General features: G+C 38.6%; 1 protein-coding gene across 1 annotated transcript in view; it reads left to right on the top strand.

The window, feature by feature from the left end:
- The window catches only part of LOC135768791 (adenylate cyclase type 9-like), a 70,179-nt gene that overhangs the window by 26,563 nt on the left and 23,441 nt on the right, over window positions 1–20,175 (top strand). The window lies entirely within an intron of this gene.

Here is a 20,175-nt window from a genome sequence, read left to right as displayed (position 1 = left end):
TAACTTCCGGTAAACTCCGCTAAGAATAAATAACAACAAAGTTCTTTAAATGTAGTTTGTTTCAATAACAAGCAAAAAAACAACACATAGATTACCTAGGTCTAGGATACCAAAACGTTTGTTATTTTCGACGAGGCATTTGTTCAAGAGATCAGTTTAGCAACTAGTCAGATCATAAAAAAAAAAAAAACGGAAGTAAAGTTTGGATCCAGACGTGTATCGCGTCAGCGCACGTGCGTCCGATGAAACCGTCTATAGTTCCATAGTTTTGATCAATTTGCTATTATAGTAATATGTGGGAAAATATTAACTCTTTCCCCGCCACTGACAAGTTAACTCGTCAATTAAAGGGGACAGAGAATGAAAAACCATTTTTACCTTGTCTTTGTTGAATAATTGTAGTCTACCCACATTCACGAACATACAAAAAGTGCTAAACATCTCAGTCTCATAGATATTCCTCTTTTAGAAATGTCAGCCAGAAAACGGCCCAATCTGAAAAACTGATGCTTATGACATCACAGGCATCTAACTGCCCCTCCACTTTAAAATAATTGGCTACATTTTTTGAGTGGCAGCAAAGTCAGCCAATCAGTAATGAGAGTGCAAGTTAAGCCAGTAGGGGGAGCCAAATAGGTGCAAAATCACTTTTTTAAAATCCCCCACCCTAATAGAGCTATATGAGAGAGGTTTTTAGGAAGCTTCTAAGGCATTACAGACCCACACAAAATTTTTTTTGTCTACATGTCACATCACAGAACAAGGATAAATACTCCGTTCAGTCATTCTATGTCACCTTTAAGAGAAAACGTTTCCCTGCCAATGACAAGTATATCTGGCTTTCCACAATACCGCTATTATCCACCAAGTGGCGCTCTTCCGCAACTTATAAAACTCGTAAGTTTCGCCCTAGGGCAAACAGCTGTATGTCCGTGTAAGTTTTGAGGATTGCTTTGAATTTTATCTCTATCAGTAGTCCTTCACAAAAATGCAATTTTCACAGCTTTTTGCTTAAAATTTGGTGTTTTTGAATAAATATTTGAGAGTTGATAAAAACAAAACAAATAAAGATAGAATGAAACGTCCTTTTTTTAAGTAGATGGTCTAATATACGGAGCCCCTAAGGAAACATGGAACAAAAATTTAATAAAGTTTAGTTTCGCGTGCGCACATGAAACTATTGCGTGCGCACGTGAAACTATCGCGTGCATACGTGAAAGCAAAAGTTTCATGTGTGCACGCGAAAGTTTCACGTGCGCACGCGATAGTTTCATGTGCGCACATAAAAATAAACTTAAAAAAAATTGTGCACATGAAGGTGAGCACATGAAACAAAACTTTTAATTTTTTTACTACAATGTCACCTTAGGGGCTCGGTACTAATAGATTGTATGTTTATATATTTTAAGAAGAACATTTTCAGGAAGGCATTAAACTTTTGTGAAAATCATGAAAAATGTTGGCGTTGGCTGGCAACTTAAAAATAAAACGCTGGCGGGGAGTTAATAAATATCCTAAGTGAAAATGACCCTAAAACTTTTGAATGCTAGTAGGCTTTTTAATGTTGCATTAGATAGTTGGACAGAAAAATTCATATTAAAGCTCTTTTTGTAATTGCATAGCAAGCTACATAACGATATTTTAGATACTAGCCTACTTCATTATATACGTATTATACTTATAACGATACAAATGTCTTAGCTGCATGCATACTTTTATCTTTTACACGTTTCTCATCTTTCCCCTTTTCTAGGAAAGGTTGATGGCTGAAACCTATTTTTCTCATCCGTAATTCTGTTGCATTAAGTCTCCCGTTCTCCCTTCCTATATGGTGTCACTATTGGAAGCTGTGACTTGATGCAAATTAACCTCGCACCTCTTTTACCCTTATTTGGGCAAACACTCCAAAGTCCAAACCAGATTCATTGATCGCATGGTGACCATGATATGATTTGACGCGAGGTACAGATGAGCGATTTAAATCCGATCAGGCATTAAGTTTTCCTCGCTGTCCCAGAGAGCGCGGCTCATGGATGCTTAGCTACGAAAGACGCCACGGGAGCGCGCTTTGGAAGGAAGAAGCGCCTTGACCCGCTTTTGATGCGCGCGAGGGCGGTTTTTTGTTGCGTCGAGCAAAGCGCGAGCCGTGGTCAAAGTTCAAAATAGTTTAACTTTTGCTCTGTGACGATTACCCGCGCGGCCAATAGAAACGGGGCATCCAAACAAGCAAAATGGATGAAAAGCTTATACTCGGAATTCCCAGAGCTTTATAATACAAGTTTATACTCCTACAGAGACATCGGAAGGAAAGCTGTGTCATGGAAACACGTTGCAATTCAAGTTGGCATGTCAGGTGAGTTTTAAGTCAAGTAGCTTGTTGTAGGTAGGCACCTTAACCCTGGAGAACCCAGGAAAATCCAAAAACCCATTCATTCTATTGAACAAATTTGACCTCGTGAGTTCTCCAGGGTTAAAGTTGCATAAAATGGAGACGAGCAACATCATTCTCTGTATTCCTCATCGACTATTTAACACAAATATAAACACTGTAGTAATTTATTGAAAACCCCGCCTACTTTGTCAGAAGACAAATCGCTTGGCTGCGCTGAACCTGGTGTGCCTTATAAGCCTTGAAAAGTGAAGCCTTTGGCTCTTTGATCACCCCCTGGTGGCTGGCTGCAGTACATGTCATAAACCACACCTTCTCCATTCAAACGAATGGGACTCTACTCTAAATAAAAAAAAATGTACACATCCAATAAAAGTTTCCGAAAGATGGTTTTGGTCCTTTCAATTGTTCATTATTGTGATAAGTTTCATTTTAGCTTGTAATTCGATGCAATAGAAATGGGGCGTGTCGTTATGATTGGCGTGGTTGAATTGGTCGTGCGAGCGTTTGGGCGGAAGTTTGATACCGCGGCTCCGCCTCTGGCTCCATGGACGATTCCTTCTGCGCATGCCTTGGCTCCAAACTGACGTTTTTACGTAACATGGCAGCGACCGTGGTTGGACATTTTTGGCTTCAAGTCCATCTTTTTTTTTACAGTCTATGCGCTGAACACAGCGGCGAGAGCAGCGCACACCGCCTATGTGAAAGCCGCATAATGCTTAGATGAGACATCCATCCAATCTTTCTTTTCTCGTTTTAACAAAGTTCATTTAAGTTTGTTTATTTTTTAAATAACTCTATATCCTTATTTGCTATTGTTATTGAAACTTTTGTTATGTTCAAGTTGGTCAAGGTCAAGGTAGTATTTATTGTCTCAAATCACACACACAACACAGTAACATATTAACAACCATCCATGTCAACTGACTTGCACTTATTGTGTTAACTACAGTATAGGCAATAATTAGTAGGGTTAAATAGCTATTTGACTGTTGGTTCAAAATCAACCAATAACTGGAGTGAAGCAGTGATTGCATGGCCTAGATGATGTCAGCCAAAAAATAAATTTTGTTTCTGAGATAAGGGGAAATTTTTTTTCTTGTCAATAATGTTGAAGGATGGGTCAATTATTTTTTTTATTTCAAGTTGAGTTGTAGTTTCTGATGAAAAATGTATGTCTAGCATGCTCTTTAAAAACAGCACAGCACTAAAATACCCAAAAAGCAGGTTTTTGGAAGTGAGTAACGGATTATACATAGCGGTTTTATCAGCTGCCAATGAAGTGAACACACACAGCGCGAGTAATCTTTGTTCTTATGGTTATGAAGATTCCCCTCTGAGCGTGAGTGCTGTCCTCCCGCTGGTCTATCCTTTTCTTCTCTATTATGTGACAATGAACCCAAACATCCCTAAATAAAACCCACACTTAAACATCTGCAGACGGGATGAAGTCCACTATAGTGTTTCTCATGGGAGATCCGAAGTCTCGAAATATAAGCATTCGCTTAAACTATCATGCATACGTTTCTTCCTCTAAAAGCAACACATTGCATTGTGTGAGACATCCTGTATTATAAATTATTAAAAACCAGACCTTTCTTTAATAAGGTCATGCTGCCCTGCTGAAAAGAACATCTTAGCATGAATTTCCTTTGTTGCGGTAGGCTGGTTAGTGCTTGTTAAGTGTTGGTTTAGCTGGTGGAATAGCATAAGCATGATGTTTACCAGCAAACATTGCTGGTTGGAGTATGATAAAGAAATAACTCTGTGATTATTTATTCATGGTTATGACTTTCCAGATATTTCCAGAAAGTTCTTCTTAATGAGTTCTGGGGCTGTTAAGCAACGGTACAGTAATGCAATAAAACCCACTTAGCAATTAATGGCAACCATCCAAAACTTTTTGCAAACACCGCTCATATTTCCCTTAGCAAAAGTAATAAAATGTTGCGGTGAAATCTTACTTAATGAAGCAGTCATGGCCACAGGTCACTTTCTGTCCCAACGGGCGATCAAGTCCCATCTGTTGTCATTTTCACCTGACTGCCAGCCTGGCCAACCTGTTCACTGTTTCACCTGAGATACTTTGAGATACAGAGATGTATTAACCAGTGATGTGCAACATTCAGAGCTACACTGCAAAATATGACTTTCTTACTTAGTGGGCCCTATTTTAACGATCTAAGCGCATTGTCTAAAGCGCACAGCGCAACGTCTAAATGGGCGTGTCCGAATCCACTTTTGCTAATTTAACGACGGGAAAAATGGTTTTTGCGCCGAGCGCATTGTCGAAAAGGGTAGGTCCTATTGTAATGGGAGTATTTTGGGCGTAATGTGCAGTAAACCAATGAGAGTCACAGCTCTCATCCCCTTTAAAAGCCAGTTGCTCTGGCGCTATGTCTAATCCCTATTTAGATGACGGACTTTGTAAACTGAAAAACTAAGCGGAGGAAGAAGATCCCCAGTTCAATGGAAGATCCATTGGCCCTAAGGGACCTAAAGTGTGCCAAGAAAACATCCCCCACACCATTACAACACCACCAGCCTGCACAGTGGTAACAAGGCATGATGGATCCATGTTCTCATTCTGTTTACGCTAAATTCTGACTCTACCATCTGAATGTCTCAACAGAAATCTAGACTCGTCAGACCATGCAACATTTTTCCAGTCTTCAGCTGTCCAATTTTGGTGAGCTTGTGCAAATTCTAGCCTCTTTTTACTATTTGTAGTGGAGATGAGTGGTACCCGGTGGGGTCTTCTGCTCTTGTAGCCCATCCGCCTCAAGGTTGTGCGTGTTGTGGCTTCACAAATGCTTTGCTGCATACCTCGGTTGTAACAAGTGGTTATTTCAGTCAAAGTTGCTCTTCTATCAGCTTGAATCAATCGGTCCATTTTCCTCTGACCTCTAGCATCAACAAGGCATTTTTACCCACAGGACTGCCGCATACTGGATGTTTTTCCCTTTTCACACCATTCTTTGTAAACCCTAGAAATGGTTCTGCGTGAAAATCCCAGTAGTTGAGCAGATTGTGAAATGCTCAGACCGGCCCGTCTGGCACCAACAACCATACTTTCTTTCCCAGTTTGACATTCAGTTTGGAGTTCAGAAGATTGTCTTGACCAGGACCACACCCCTAAATGCAGAAATTGAACAGGTGTTCCTAATAATCCTTTAGGTGAGTTTATATTGCTTATTAATGTTCCTTAATGCATTTACTAATGTAAACAAATACAACCTAACATTATAAAGTGTTGCTGAGGTTTTAAATTCTGAGTTGTGCTTGATGTCAACAATAAAATAGTTTGCATCTTCCATCTGTAGTCTTCATATAGGAAACACCGGCATTGGTGTGATTAACACCCAAGTTTTTTTCTCTTACCAAAATCCTGTCTCAATCTGTTCTCTATCTGTGCTCCCAGTTCATGCTGAGAGGACAGACGTTTGCTTCCTGAATGTTTGCGGGAAGTGTTGCACAAACTAATTTTGCTATTATTTGAGTGCATCATGGTTGACATTGAGAAACTGTTGACCGTGACCCGTTGGGTGTGCGTGTCATGGTCTTGCATTGTCCTGTGAGTATGGCTGAAGAGTTTTAGGGTAGAGGGGATGGGCGCAGAAATGCTTTAAAGTGACACTTGTATATATTGTAATACAAAGCCGTAGCTGTGTACTGAATGGAAAAGCAGACGCCAGTGTGGGTGAGACGATTGGCTATTAATTATGTTGTCACAAAGCCTGCGGGACAGTAACTGGCTATTTAGTGCCCACGCAGACAATGATGAGCCAACTGAAATGTGTGTTTTTAAGTGCTGACAGCAAAAAAAGCCTTTTTCCCTTTTTTTGGGGGTTGGAGATTATTGCACCTGTTTCTTAATGTGAGCTTTTTGATTTAATTCAATTGTTTCATTTTTTGAAGAAAATAAAGTATTGATGTCCTGTGCAAAATTCACCATTGTGATAGTTGAGTGATGTGAGCGGTTGCTAAGGTGCTCTTTAGTTGCTAGGGTGCTTGCTTTTGAATGTACAGTGAAAGTATAAAGCAACCGGTAGCCAGAAAGATTGTGTATAAGTACAAATGAGCAGCTGTAATAGTGATGCTTGTTTTGGCAAAGCTTCTGTATCTGGAAAATGAATAAAAGTGTCCTGCTGTCTGACACATCTTCCTTCCTGTTTCTCAGAACAGAGATGATTGATTGATGAGACTTGCACCATAATCGATACGATCGATCGGTCCGTTTTGTGTTCGTCAGACCAGGGCCGCATTAGGCACCCGTTGTGTGAGCGAGTGATCTGGAAACATCTTTTCAGACTTGAGCATCTTGTGTTAGAAGTAATGGACTGTCTGCAAATTTTAGCACCTCTGATGGCATGACAGCTGAACGCTGCTGTTAAAGACTGAGTGCCTTTAACCCAAATCAGTTTTGTGATGTAGTCAGAGTTTATCTTTTGTATTGAGCATTAATCAAAATGTAAAAATAGTTTTTTTGATAGCAGAATGGAGTCAGGTTAAAGGGAAAGGGTTGAGGATTAATGGGTGATGTCAGCCATAAATAATGTTTGTTTTAGTTTGTGTGGCAATGCTTTCATAGTTAGCACAAATTTACCACAAAGTTATGCAGTATAAGTTTATTTAGTTCATCATTGTGAGGTTTGCACCGTAACTAAGTGAATTATGAGAAATTTGGGCCTGATCTCACGAGAATCGTACATATTTTACACTGTAAAAAATAAAAGTTGGATTAACTTAAAAAAATATTTCAATGGTAACGCCTCTGTGCTAACTGAATGCAATGCCACATAAACTAAGACAATTTTTTTTTAAATCATCACAAATTTTCCATTAATCCTCAACCCCTTCCCTTCACCCTGACGCCAAAAAAACTATTTTTTACATTTTGATCAATCTCAAATTTAAAATTGTTTATTTTTTTAGGTGTCAACCATTATAGTAAGTTTTTAAAGTAGAGCAGCTTTTACTTCTTAAGCCGAAGGTATACTCGTGCTCTCCGCACTTTTCGCATGATGTCATTTTCGTTATTAGCGTCCGTGGTCGTCTGTGCGCATCGTCCGTGTGCTGCTCAAATTTGCTGATAATTTACACACCATTGCTCTCATATCTCCTATTTGTTTTCATTTATTTTGTAACACTGATTGCTGTCTTTTACATCCCTGGATTAAACACCACTGGTGAACAGACAAATTGTTTGTTCCTGGAAACCGTCACATTGTTCTTGGTTATAAATGGAAATTCAACAAATCGAAACAGTAAGTGCCACCTGTGTCCCAAGTCTGTTGCTTTCGTTTGCCTCATTTATTCCTACAAACTCTGGCAAAATGTCAGTTATATTGAAGAGATGAATCACGAAACAGTCACGTTTAATGATCAAAGATGACCGGCGACAGCAGGCATCGACAGCAGGATGTGATTCAGAAACATGCTCATTGCTTATTCATCCAGAGTTGTGTGTTTAATAAAACGATTCTTTTTATCAAAAACAACTCTGATGGGAAATAAAAATACAGAGATATACAGAATATTTTTTATTGTAAAAGCTTTTACCCAGCCAGCAATTTTGCATTTAAAAGATGTCCAGTAGACGTGCGAACACAGCCAAGACGTCTTGGCTAAAACAAGGCACAATTTGGGCTGTCAGTGAAAATGTAATAATTGTGTAACCAGCCCCAAAATAATTAAATGTAATTAAATAAATACATGAAAACAAACACTGTTGACTTTAGATCATAAATCTTGCAAGTTATTTTGGCAAAAACCAAATTGAAGTTTATTTTGGCTAGAAGCGAGTTACTCATAGCCGCACTTTATCGGGTCTATAGTTAACCGAGATGATGAAATGACTGCTATTGCTTGTTGGGTACTCGGTAAAGAAATATATAATGTTATAATTTCCTCACCCTATTATTTCAAATATGTAACCTTTTCTTGTGAGAACCCAAACGCAGATGATCTGAAATGTAATAAAATGAAATCATAGTGAGCAATGGCTGTAAAACTCCAAACCAGCATCTTCTTAAAATAGCTCATATGACCTTTTGTGCTGTTGCCAAGTTGTATTCCAAGAGCTCGTACAATTCATTGTTCTCGGAAACTCTTGCCTTCTGGCATAGCTGTCAAATAAGATGTGTGTGCATTCAAATGTGACGCCATGAATGGTTACATGAAGAGACCGACCAAAAGTTTCATATTTTGCAGAGAGTAAAATTTCACTCAGATAATGTCTGTTTATGACATTTGCTTTAAAATGTCATGATGTGTTTTTCAAAAAAAGTGATGAGGACAGATTTATCTTTTCTTTATTTAAGTGTTTCTTTACTCTTTCCCCGCCGCGTTTTAAAAAAAAGTTGCCAGCCAGCACCAATTTAATGCCCTCCAGAAAATGTTCTTTAAATATATAAACATACAATATATCAAATAAAAAAAAAACATACTCTCTGCTTTCAAACAAAAAACAACAACATTGCATCCAATCTTCATTTGTACTCCTTTGATCACTTCTCAAATATGGGTAGGTTCTTCAGAGCGATGATCAAAACATACAGAGTTTTTACTGTTTTTGGATTTGTGGATGCTTCAGTGTTTTATAAGTCGTGTAAGAGCACCACCTATTGGATAATATCAGAAATATGGATTACCGTAAAAACACGTCATTGGCAGGGAAGCGTTTTCTCTTAATTGAAGAGATAACTCGTCAATGGCGGGTAAAGAGTTAAAACATGATTGTAATTTTTTTTTCCAGTTAAAGGAGCTGTATGTAACATTGTCTTCTAGTGGTTGAACTTGGTATCGCAGTTTAATTTTAAAAAATTAGATACGCCCCCCCCTCGGGTTGCCAGACACATACAGGAGCGCAACTGATCATGAAAAGCACAACTTTATCTGCTCATTTTTACACGTGCAGTATTTTTGTTGTCTGCAAATTACAAACCCGCTTGTGAGGATTTTTTTAACTCTGCGGCTCATTTCGAAGGTTGTGTCCACTGCATTCATGGGCGATTGGGGTCACACTTAAGCAACTGTGATAACTGGCAACCGAGGTGTCAAAACACACTATTGGATAAATTGGCATTTGCAAAATTATATTAGCTAAGTTTCCATCACCCCCCAATTTTATGCATGTTTTGAAGTATTGCATAAGAAACGAGTGATGGAAACACAAAATTTTCGGATCAAAATCCCTTAATTTGCAAAAACGTTTTTACCTCATTTTGTAAAGAAATTTTATTAGAGATCAGATTTAGAACAATGATTAAAACATAGAGTTTTTACTGTTTTTGGATTTGTGGATAAACATGTCAATGGCAGGGAAGCGTTTTTGTGATTGCAATTTTTTTCCAGTTTAACTCTTTCACCGCCAGCGTTTTTAAAAAAAGTTGCCAGCCAGCGCTAGCGTTTTTCATGATTTTCACCAAAGTTTAATGCCTTCCAGAAAATGTTCTATAAATATATAAACATACAATATACCAAATGAAAGAACAGACCCTCTGCTTTCAAACAAAAAAAAACTTTCATCCTACCTTCAGTGGTTCTTTTGTAATCAGCTTTTGAATATGGGTAGGTTTCTGCAAAAACACCACATTTTGAGCAAAAAGCAGAGATAATTCCATTTTTGTGACAGACTTTTCATAGAGATCCCATTCAGACCGATCTTTAAAACAGACACGGACATGCAGCAGCTTTCCATAGGGCAATACTTCCGGGTTAAAAAAGTTGCGGAAGGTATTGGTATTGCAGTCTAATTTAAAAATATTGGAGATCCCCCTTGGATTGGCCGGCACAACTGATCATGGAGATCATCTGTTCGTTTTTACACTTGCAGTATTTTTTGTCGTCTGCAAATTACAAACCTGCTCGTGTTGATTTTTATAACTCAATCCGCGGCTCATTTTGAAGGTTGTGTCCACTGCATTCATGGGAGATTGGGGTCTCATTTAAGCAACCGTGATAACTGGCAACCGAGGTGTCGAAAAACACACTATTGGATAAATTGGCAGTGGGCAGGATCACATTAACTAGGTTTCTATCACCCCGATTTTATGGACATTTTGAAGTATCGCATAAGAGATGAGGGAGGAAACGCCAAATTTCGAATAAAAATCACTTAATTTGCAAAAAGTTTTTACGCTCGCTTGAGGTGTTTTTTTGACTTTTTCGAAGAGTAAATACCATAATGGGAGATGGAAACGCATTTTCTGAATAAATTCTGATGTAGAGAACAATAACCCACGTGATAACTTGATGAAATCGCACTTAATTCACATTTCTTTGTGAATTTTAAAAAGCTTAGAATACGTTTGTATGGAAACCCAAACAAAAACAGACATTTTGGCTAAAGCATTGCTTTTCAGAGAAACAGATACATGAACGTAACATGTTTCCTAAATATCTACGAATATATTATAGTATTATAGTTTTTTATTTAGTACAGTACAGTCATAACAAGAGCACTCTTTTAGTATGAATAGATGACAATGCGACCTTCAAAATGGCTACTCTGACGACGGAAAATACCGTAAAATAATGGTCACAATAAATAAATAAAAAAGTCTTTAATTTTACATTAGTGCACCCTGTGTGCATGTGTCATCGCGCGATAAAGGTGTTTTTAGCACAAGTTGAGCTTAAGAAACAAAAGTTATGGTACAGTTTATGACGTCAGGTTTAACTGTTGGTCAGAAATAAGTTGCTTAATTGTGATTTTCCTCCATTCAAGTAGATAGGACATTAGTCTTGCATGACTAAACTAACTGGGGTTGCTGCGAACATGACCGCCCACTGGCGTGACTTTCCCAAAGGGAACTTTGCTCAAACTTGTACACGCTCAATGTTACAGACTAAAGTCAATGTTTCTGTGATTTTAATGGCACAGACGCATTGCAGAATCTTAAAAGGAAAATGGCCAGGGCTTTCCAAAGTCACACTGCAGTGTAATGCAGTTGAGTTTTTACATTTGTTGTTCTCCTAGATTTAAAAGCAGGAACACAGCAAATTGGATGTCTTTAGGATGTAGGATGTCTTATGCATTCTCATTCATCAGATATGCATCTATAGATCAGAGCTTCCTCTCGTGTGAGCCGCAGCTTTTAATGCATTGTGGGCACGGCAGGAAATGTCCTTAACAGTCATGATGGGACTCTTTGATAAAGAAGCAGTCTGAGCCACATGGCCTGGCGTGAGTCTGATATCAGCTGAATCTTATGAATCATAATCACGTTTCGTTTCTATTTGCAATGAGAATCCGGTACAAACAGAAACCCCCAGAGGACAGGATTTCTACAATACTACATGAAAACTTAAGGGTTTACATATTTAATATTGTTAAGCGACTTATAAATGAGAGAGATTGATACATTTTGGTTAAGGTTTGTCTCACATGCAATTGTCCAAGGACTTTTTCTGGTTTCTGAATATTTAAGGGATAGTTCACCCCCCCAAAAAAGCCTTTGTGTTGCAGTTTTTAAAGGTCACCTATTATGCAAAATTCAAATTTACAAGGTGTTTGGACATAATGGCAGTGTGTGAACACTACGGCTGTGACGGTGGCAGTATCTTACCACCACGGAGGCAATGCACCAATTCACTGCGGTGGTTATAGAGTGTGTGGGTATGCACGCGTGCATGCACATATTTGCATGCTCGCATTGATGCATATAGGCTTATATAAAATGCATGTATGTATTTTAAAATATAAAAATGTAAACGAGGATCAGATATACATTTCTTAACAAATGTCTGTGTTCACAGGCGCTGTTTTTTTTTTCCCACCGGTGGGTGCTCATCACAACATCAAGCAATGCTTAGGTTACTTAGCACCGACAGACCCTCTGAAGCGTCCACGCGCTTTGAAAAAGAAGAAAGCGGCGCGGTCATGTTTTCCACGTGGTTTTAGATGCAAAATGTGAGCATGTGCTTGGCCATTTCGGTGGGTGCTCGAGCCCAGCCCCGGGGCACCCACGGGATTTGCGCCTTTGTACGTGCTGTAGCATTTGCATCTTTAAAACAACACTTGGTTCAAGTTAAAAATCTTTTTGGGTTTATAATGTTTCCAGCCACGCTGAAAACGCTTTCTGCCCACTTGTAGCGCAGATTGATACTTTTTCGCAACCAGCGGGTCATCACTTATATGACTTGCCTACTTACTACTGCAAATAACGCGCTAACACTGAGTCTGCTGGCTGTTTGCATTCACACGAACTTGAAGACATCTTGCTGTGCGAGATTGTAATTTATATTTTTCAATTTTTGTGATGTGCATACCACCCCGTTTTTCACTTCACCTCCGCGGGTCGCACTTCACCACCACGGTTGTGTGGTGATTACAATCCTCACAGCCCTAGTGAACAAAACCCCCTTACAGTGAAAAAATCATCCCGCTCCTTGTTTTTAATCCCCTTTCAACCAAATCACTCTTATTAGACACGCCTTTTTGATTCTCTTATCAGTGTGAGGTCACATTGATAAAGCCACGCCCACTTACAATCCTGCATTACCATAGTTTCCACCATCACCTCTGTCCACTAGATTCTATTGTCGCAGACTGTATAAATCAGATCTATTTGATCTGAAAGCGCTCACTGTCTGTTGGTAAGAAAGTAAGGAGCTGTAGCTCATTTGCATTTAAAGGTACAGACATGAAAATAGCGCGTTTTTGGTCCAGCCCAAATTGGGTCATTTTGGACATGCTATAATAAATGATCTGTGGGGTTTTTTGAGCTGAAACTTCTCAGACACATTCTGGGCACACCCAAGATGTATATTACATCTTGTAAAAATGACATAATAGGTGACCTTTAATATCTGATCTGTAGCCAGATAAACTGTTGATGTTTAGCATATTGTTGTTCATGTTGCATTTGTAATATTTGTCAGATAAGGTTTGCTTACAGACTCGTTTTCAATTCATTTGCTAGTTTTTTGAATTGAGTCTGCTGTTGGCTCTGGGTCCGGGATGCGCATGATGATGTCTATGGGGACGACTCATTTGTCATCTCAGCACTGACGTTTTTAATCATGGGAGGTGAGACTTCATTGTGTGTTCATTAGGTGAATCTGATTATTCTGCATATTTACTCTCATTGAGTCATTCTTCTTCTTTTGTAGTGATGGTGTGAACATATTTGTGTCTTTATAAAATGCTGAGTAATTTTAAACCCATAGTTGGGTCAAATATAGACATTTGTGACCAGTCACGGAAAGTAGGGACACAAGTCGGATCTGGGCATTTTGAGTTATTCACAGATTCTGAAAGTGCAGTTTCTAAGCTTTCCAACGATGTGTAACACATGGAAATCTAATAAGATTTGGAGAAGTTGTGGCCATTTGAATATAGGAACTCAGAAATACTCAAACCGAGAAAATCGAGACGAAAGGGACTCTTCTTTTCAGCTGGGGGAGACAATAGGGCTCATTTACATCTCATTTAGCTAAGCCATGCCCCCTGTAAAACCCTTTTTGAGATGTTCTAGCATCATATGTAGTATTTTATGACCAAATGACAACCCGCAAAAATAAACATGACTCTTTTACCTTTGTGGGGATCACAAGTCGAATCCAGTCTGTTTCAGATTATCCAATGTCCATATTTGTCCACAAATGCGTATAATCCATGAAATATAAATTGTTTACATCAGATTTCGCATGAATGTCTGGTAATACAATATAATATATAATCTGAAGACTATTTAAATCGTAACATGTAAGGGTATATGAGCTTACATTCCGTTAAACACATGAACCCGCCTTCAAAGTTTGTATTTAAAATAGGGAAGTAGTATAATAGATCATCCAAACAGCGCCGTCGAAAACGTGACATCCTTTAGAGAGGTTACCAATGGCTCGCTCGTTCCTCCATCAGCCAATGACTTCATGGAAAATATTGATAGACAAAACATGTAGCCAATTATATGAAGAATACATCTATATCTGTGTAACTTCTGTGTGTTTGGACTCATGCTGCGCTGCAAGAACTGACATACAGATGACGTCAAAGTACCGCGAGAGCGAGTCGAAATTAAACTACTCCGTAAGATTTCTTGAAAAGCTCTCGCGGTACTTTGACGTCATCCGACTGCGGCGCCGCATAAAGTCAGTGACGCGGCTGACGTACGATGCGGCTGACTGTTATTTGTTCCGCCCCAGCTTCTTTTATTTTTCTTTTGTTTTGTGCGCCCGAGCTTTACAGTCTGGGGAGACGCAGGCTATAAGTTTGAAAAAAAAAAAAAAACTTAGCAAACATGTCTGAGGAACAGGGCAGCGCGTCACTACAGTCACGTGACTTCACGCTCGAGCCGGAAGAGAAGACAATGCTGAATAAAGTCGTAATTCTGCTATTTTTGGACCAAACTGTATTTTCGATGCATCAACACAATCTTCCTGACCCACTGATGTCACATGGACTACTTTGATGATGTTTTTATTAACTTTCTGGACATGGAAACCATACATAGATTTTCAATGAAGGGGAAAGCTCTCGGACTAAATCTAACGATAAAACATCTTAAACTGTGTTCCGAAGATGAACGGAGGTCTTCCGAGTTTAGAACGACATAAGGGTGAGTCATTAATTACATTATTTTCATTTTTGGGCGAACTATCCTTATTTAGTAGTCACGCTGTTCCCTTTGTGGGCGGAGGCGAAAACACAAGCTTATACAGTATGTAAATATACACACAGACAATGACGCCCCCCGCTGCACGCTAGAATCTCCGGAAAAACAAGCCTATTTTAACCGCAAAATGTACGCTTTTAAATATACAAAAACTGCTATCTCAAACATGGAGAGGCTTCTTCGTGATCTCAACTAACAGATTCTTCACTAAAACGAAAATCACAAATTTCGAAAAAAAAACTTTGTTTCTCATTTTCTCGAAACTTGTGCTGCCGACTTGAGTCCCTGGTTTCCGTGACGGGTCACATTTTGTTTGGTTAAAATAGTTGATTTTGTCCCTTTTTGATCCAACTATAGGTTAAAAATAACCCAGGTTTCAAATGAAAGACTATAAAAATAAAAGGTTGGGAAGCTAAAAATGGTTTTTCAATGACTCTGTGAAGCACCTTTATAGCACATTTTTAAGAGCGTAAGGTCATAACACGGCTGATTCGGCACCAAATGTTTTATTACGTTTTTTGTAACTGAGCCAATTATCTGCAGAGGAAGAGATAAGAGATAAAAATCCCCATTGAAGATCGATGGCAGCAGTGAAAACTGGATAAATGGACTGTGAGAGGCTAAGAGTGTTTTATAGCCACAATAAGACAACTGAAAGTCTTCACTAAAATACTGACAGGTCTTCATAGATAGCACCGGCTGACAGGAACTAAAAATGTCTGGGCCAATGTCATCGTTTGGAGCAAGCGACTGTGTTTCTGTCTTCACGAACATAATTCACCTGTCAGTGAAAAGCGACCTGGTCAAGGGAGATACGCTCGTTGCTTTGAAAAAAAAATCCCTGTAGAGGTCCATATGGAGCCCTGTTTAAAACTTCATGCATGTTTAATGAGGCTCAAAAAAACACTGATTTCATTTTGGCCACTTTGCCTGAGCAATGACCTTGAGACAGTGGGATGACATTCATTCGATTAATAAAAACAGAGCAGGACACTTTTCCTGTGCACACATTAACCCCGAAGCAATAAATGTATTTCATAACAAGACTGGTACATATAATGGTAGCAAGGGTCCAAAATACTTTGAAATTACCCAATGAATGAAATTGTTCAATCTTTCAATGGGCTTTGTTTATAAGATTTATCATTATGTTCAATGTTCACTTTAGGTAATTAGACATGCATGCATTTTTTTTTTATTCCTGTACTAAAGATTAAAATCTTGGCTTCAAACAGAGATCCAGACCCACAGTAAATGTCTAACTGACTGAACTGTTTATAAAGAGGTTTAACTTCATTCAGGTAGCTGCCCCGAAGGTAAACAAACACCAGAGAGGATCAACTTTATTTTCTTTGGTAAAATCCTACGACTCCTATCTGTTATGAGTTCAAACATCAATAATCCACCGACTATGTTTACCTTTTCTTCTTGTTGGGTGCACACAGGTGGACTGATTCACCGATTGACACTCATTTTGTCCCTCTGAGCTCATTGATGGCTCAATATTACAGTTTTGGCTTAAATATCATCACAGATTGTTTTCAATTACTGAACCTGTTTAAAATACTAATAGCCATGGACAGCAGTGGACATAAAACACCTAACTAGTGTTTATGGCAGTACACTTTCAGAAATAGTGGTCCCTTGCTGTCACTGGGGGAGTACACTTTAAAGTTTATCATTTAAAACTTATCTTTGAGCATCATAATATCATATACATGGACTGTAAAAAATATGGACGTAGTCTCCGTGACGTCACTCTTAAGTTTGTGAAGAGCTTTTTTGAAGCCAGTAGTTGGCGGGGCCGCCATCTTGGCATCGTGTCACCTCACATCACCTGCAGATATTCAAAAATGGGTATAAAGGCGGGACGTAGGTAAAGCTAAAGTGACTGGTTGCTGAAACCACGCCCACCTAGCTCGACTCTAGTGACAGCAGTTGCAGTTCACCTGTCACTCAAGTGGCCACGCCCTTAATTATGCAGACCTTTAACTCTTTACCTGTCAGCGTTTTTAAAAATAAAGTTGCCAGCCGGTGGCAGGATTTTTCATGATTTTTACAAAAGTTAAATGCCTTCCTTCTTTAAATATATAAAAGAACAATATATCAAATGAAAGAACAGACCCTGTGCTTTCAAACAAAAAAAAGTTTCATCCTACCTTCATTGGTTCTCTTTTTATCACCTCTCAAACATGGGTAGGTTTTTCAAAAACACCCAATTTTGAGCAAAAGGCTGAGATAATTCAATTTTTGTGAAGGACTTTTGATAGAGATCAGCTGCAGAGCGATCTTTAAAACATACACAGAGTTCTTTCCCTTTCACGTGAGGCGCTACTTCCGGGTTGTATATGTTGCAGAAGTGATAATAGCGGTATTGTCAGGATCCGTCAAAATCATGTGTTTAATTATATCTAGTATTTGTGTTCGGGGTCCTGGCAGTACCATGTTCTATGTGGGAGATGCGTGGTTTTAGTATTGAATTATTCTGACCACGCATTTCCCGGGTCTTGTCACTTTTTACCCGCTCCCTTACTTGTCATTGATTTCAGCTGTGTCCCTCATTAGTTCTCCCTATTTATTGTCCTTGTGTTTGCTGTTCTGTGCTTGTGCGTCTTGTTGTATCCTGTCGGTTTCTGTATCAGTTCTGTGAGTATTTGAGAGTTATTTAGTCTTGTTTGTTTAATGTTATGTTATGTTAAGTTTAGTGTTAGTCTAGTGTTGCGTTACCCTGTCTTGTTTTGCCCCCTCGTGGGTTTTGTTTTTCCCCTTTGTTCTGTTAATAAATCACTTATTGTTCACGTCTGCATCTGGGTTCATTTCTTGTTAATTCCTCACAGGTATTGCGGAAAGCCGTAAATTCTCGTCATTGGCAGGGAAGCGTTTTCTCTTAATTGACGAGTTATCTTGTCTATGGCGGCGAAAGAGTTAAGACTTAAAGGTGACATAGAATGATTGCACGGGGTATTTATTCTTGTTCTGTGATGTGACATGTAGACAAATGTTTTTGTTTGGGTCTGTAATGCCTTAGAAGCTTCCTAAAAACCTCTCTCAGATATCTCTATTAGGGTGGGGGATTTTAAACAAGTGGTTTTGCACCTATTTGGCTCCCTCTACTGGCTTAACTTGCAATCTCATTACTGATTGGCTGACTTTGCTGCCACTCAAAAAATGAAGCCAATTATTTTAAAGTGGAGGGGCAGTGAGATGGCTGTGATGTCATAAGCATCAGTTTTTCAGATTGGGCCGTTTTCTGGCTGACATTTCTAAAAGAGGAATTTCTATGAGACTGAGATGTTTAGCATGTTTAGCACTTTTTGTGTGTTTGTGAATGCGGGTAGACTACCATTATTCAACAAAGACAAGGTAAAAATGGTTTTTCATTCTCTGTCCCCTTTAAAGGGACACTCAACTTTTTTTGAAAATATGCTCATTTTCTAGCTCCCCTAGAGTTAAACATTTGAATCCATTCAGCTGATCTCTTTTAAGTAAAAAAACCTCTTGATTTTCATCATTTATTTAAAAAAAACAAGACTTATTATCTTAAGCAACTTGCTTACCAAGTAAATGTATCTCAATTTAAGAATTTTTAGATATTTATATTAGAAAACAAGACAAAAATACTAAGTAAGACATTCATTTTTTTTGCAGTGTAAACATCTTGAATGAAATTAGGGTGAGTAAATGAATCGGGATTTTTTTACTTCTAAGGTACTAATATGAACCTTATAGGCCTAAATGTGTACCTTTTGAAAGGGTAATGCCCCATTGACAGCTAGGGACCATTTTTCCTGACGGTGTATGCAGAGGTTAACTAATCAGTATTTAGGGTACAATTGTGAAAACAACCTGTTCAGTTGTCAGATGATGACATTTTTGGTTTCCCAAAGAATCTTTAAGTCAGAGGTTTTTAAAAAAAAAGTACAATTTCTTTTTTTACCATTAGTCTAAAAAACCTTTTTCCACTACAAAGAAAGCATTTATGGAACCAAACGGACTAACAAAAAACCTTTAAGGAACATTTAAGAGCATACAGTAAGATGCAGTAGTTCTTATCGAAATGTTTTTGACTATTTGCTGACAATCTCAGGTTGTTTTTTTCTTTTTTTAGCGAAACAGTAAGGTTTGCTAATGTGTTCATATGTCACTAAAGTGCTCAAGACGACCTCACAGCGCATTCACACGGGGCGTAAGCATTGACGCTTCCCATTCACTTTTAATGGGTGACGTCAAGCGTTGGCAAACTGAATTGTGGATCCGTCGGCGCCGCGTCAGTGCCGTTGCTCGCGGCAGAAGTTGAACATTTCTCAACTTTTCAAGCGGCAACGCGTGCGTCAGCCAATCATATCGCCTTATGCAAATAACCTAGGCAGAGCCAGCCAATTACGTTTATGGAAGACCGGAGCTTGTGTTGCGGCCACAGTGATTGGCTGTTGGCCACGCTTCAGACAAGCCTTCCGTTAAGCGTTAACGCTTACGCCCCGTGTGAATGCACCGTCAGTGTGTCTTCCTGTAATCTCTCACAGTGACACAATGTTGAAGACACAGTCAGGTATATGAATGAATGACAAGGTCAGGGCTGTCGTCATGACAACTGCAACACACACACAAATCTAGAATGAGAAACTGAAATATCAAGAAAGATTTCAGTTCCTCTCGGATGTGTGCATTTGACAGATGTTTACATTCCGTTTATGGTACACATTTATATTAGTCTATAGTATGCACATTTTATGAAATAAAAAATAAATGACATTATTGTAATTTTTCTATTAAACTATTTTCTGTTTATTCTTACATCTATACTGTCTGTACTAGCATGTATTTACTGTAAAGATTTGCAACAGTGCAGAATTGAGAAAAGCGCTATAGAAATAAATTGGATTTAAATTTAATGTGTGTCCTCTGGAATGACCAAGATATTGTTGCTCTACTTTCTTGAAGCAAAGTATAATTTCTTGAATTTCTTGGCATTGTATGAAGCATTTAAAAGAAACATGTTTTACCTTTTACAGCCTAAATAACTTGTTCCTATAGAAAGAACCTTCTTTAAAACTTTAAAAGGTTCTTTATGGAACCATGCGGCCAAACATGGTTCTTCTACCGGGATGCATCATGAAGCACCTTTGTTTTTTATTTTATTTTTTTTAAAGTTCCTTGTGT

Source organism: Paramisgurnus dabryanus, chromosome 3 (genome assembly GCF_030506205.2).
Source record: "Paramisgurnus dabryanus chromosome 3, PD_genome_1.1, whole genome shotgun sequence".
Lineage (NCBI taxonomy): Eukaryota > Metazoa > Chordata > Actinopteri > Cypriniformes > Cobitidae > Paramisgurnus > Paramisgurnus dabryanus.
This window is presented reverse-complemented; position numbering and strand designations above follow the sequence as displayed.